The 2,493-nt window shown below is 48.5% G+C and overlaps 1 pseudogene; it reads left to right on the top strand.

Moving 5' to 3' along the window:
- Positions 1–406: 406 nt before the first annotated feature.
- Positions 407–2,114, top strand: LOC143661254 (alpha-N-acetylgalactosaminide alpha-2,6-sialyltransferase 2 pseudogene; annotated as a pseudogene).
- The last annotated feature ends 379 nt before the right edge of the window (positions 2,115–2,493 follow it).

Raw genomic sequence — 2,493 nt, 5'->3', positions numbered from 1 at the left:
AACAACAGTGGGAGCTAGAAAAGTCAATCCACAATTTAAAGAAACAGTAAAATTCGCAAATGTTGCATAGATTTCAACATTCGGGTAAAGTAACAATAATAATATTAATAATAATTAATATTATGATTAATTAAGCAAAATAATTCATGTGTCACACTTTTTCCAGCAGATGAACTATCTTGTACCCCGAGTAGATAAGTTTAGGGTGGGGAAGGAAAATTAGTATGGAACTTAGAGATACGGGGTGACGGAGGAAGAATGGAACCCACCTCTGACCCCTTGAGCAAGTATATAACCATTCAAGCTGCCGTTTTCCCAGTTGTCAAAAGGGGCTCTTTTTTCCTGCCGTATTTATTGACCGACTGAAGTAAGCAAAAAATGATTGTGACGGGGAGGTGCTGCGGGTCGGCGGGCAAGAGAGGGCAGCGCGGGGCAGCACAGCGCGCAGGCTCCTGCCTCTCGGCCGCCCGCGGGGCCCATGGAGCACCCGCGCCTCCTGCGTCTCTGGTTGCTCCTGCTGGCTGCGGTCTGCTCCACGCTCCTGCTGCGCTGGTACTCTGGGTCCGGCGCTCGCAGCTTGGAGCGAAAGACGAGCGGGACCTGCCTCAACTCCCTGGACCTCGCCCTGCAGCGGCGCCCGCGCCTGCGGCGGAAGTTTAATCTGTCCGTCCCGGTGCTGCTCTGGGGCGGCCTCTTCACGCAGGAGCTCTGGGACTACCTGAGCCGGCGCAGAGCCCCCTACGGCTGGCAGGGCTTCTCCCGCGACACCATCGCCTCCACTCTGGGTCTTCTGAAGGACTTGGAGAGCTCGGAGCTCTTTGCTGCCCCCAAGGGGCGGAGGCCAGACTGCATCCGGTGCGCCGTGGTGGGAAACGGGGGCATCCTGAACGGTTCGCGCCAGGGCGAGAACATCGACGCCCATGACTACGTCTTCAGACTCAACGGTGCGGTGACCAAAGGCTTCGAGAAGGATGTGGGGAACAAGACGTCCTTCTATGGCTTCACCGTGAACACAATGAAGAACTCTCTCGTGGCCTACAGAACCCTAGGCTTCAGCTCCGTGCCCCAAGGGCAGAGCCTGCGATATATCTTCATACCCTCAGACATTCGCGACTACGTGATGCTCAGATCGGCCATTCTCGGTGTGACCGTCCCCGAGGGGAGGGACAAAGGAGACAGTCCTCAGATCTACTTTGGATCAGAAGCCCCTGCCAGAAAATTCAAGCTTCTACATCCAGATTTTATCCACTATGTGACAGAAAGGTTTTTGAAGTCGAAATTGATTCACAAACCCGCTGGAAACCTATACATGCCCAGTACTGGGGCCCTCATGTTGCTAACTGCCATACACACCTGTGACCAGGTCAGTGCCTATGGGTTCATTACAAGGAACTACAATAAATTTTCTGACCATTATTTCGAACAAAGTAAAAAGGCCTTGGTATTTTACATAAATCATGATCTACTTCTTGAGGCTGGCCTGTGGAGGAACTTGCACAAGGCTGGCGTCATCTGGCTGTACCAGGTTTGATCTCCGAGTTCCACCACCCTTTGCAGCTCCTTCAAAATCTGGGGCTCTCATGTGATTAGTGTCTGAAACCTTCTTCCTTGTGTTCTCAACTTACAAGAAGAGTGCAAACTCCCACTACCCTTCTTTCTTCTCAACTCGAATATACAAGGTGGGCTCACAACTGCCACCGAAGACTTGGCCAAGAAAATAATGGACTCTTTTCCTGGATTTGGTCAAAAACTAAAAATAACATTCCCAAGAGGATAACAGGAGGTAAAACCTCAGCTAGCAAGGGGCAGGTATACCCCCGGAGCAGGCATCTTGAGATGGAATTTCTTGGTGATTCGGATAGTTTCAGGTGTACTACAGCTGGCACTACAAAGGATGACTGCAGAGGGTAAGCTGATGAGAGACTTTGTAAGGTAGCCTTAACCTTGATGGATTCCTCTTAGACCAGAATCTGCTCTTCACCTCTGTGGTTTGGGCAGATTGAGTTTATCAGCACACTTAACACAAGAGATGAATTCAGTAACCAGAATCAAGAGACTGATGTAAACTAAGTTGCTACTTCAATAAATTCACAGGGAAACCTGATAAACAGAAATGCTTGAGTTGGTGTTGTAAAAGATGTTATAGGCATGGGTGACATTCTGACTGCCTTTGAATGTAGAATATGCAGGACATATTGAACCTCAGAGTTCCTAGAAATGAAGAAGTTGTTGTCCGACAGTTGGATCTGTTTTCCTGATCTTGGAAAGCTGACTGATTTTCCTGTTCTCTTGTTACACAATCTGCAAAAATGGACTGTGGGGCTGGATAAAGCACCAAAAGTAAAGATATCTGTAAGCACAGAGTGCTAAGATAATTAGTGACAGGAAACTTGTTTTGTTCAAAGTTCAAGTTTCCTGCACCTCTAGTTGGTTGTTCTTATGCTTCTGAAATAGGGTTTCAGACTTCTGAGAAAGAAAATCTTATTTTTAGGT

Source organism: Tamandua tetradactyla, chromosome 17 (assembly GCF_023851605.1).
Source record: "Tamandua tetradactyla isolate mTamTet1 chromosome 17, mTamTet1.pri, whole genome shotgun sequence".
Classification (NCBI taxonomy): Eukaryota; Metazoa; Chordata; class Mammalia; order Pilosa; family Myrmecophagidae; genus Tamandua; species Tamandua tetradactyla.
This window is presented reverse-complemented; position numbering and strand designations above follow the sequence as displayed.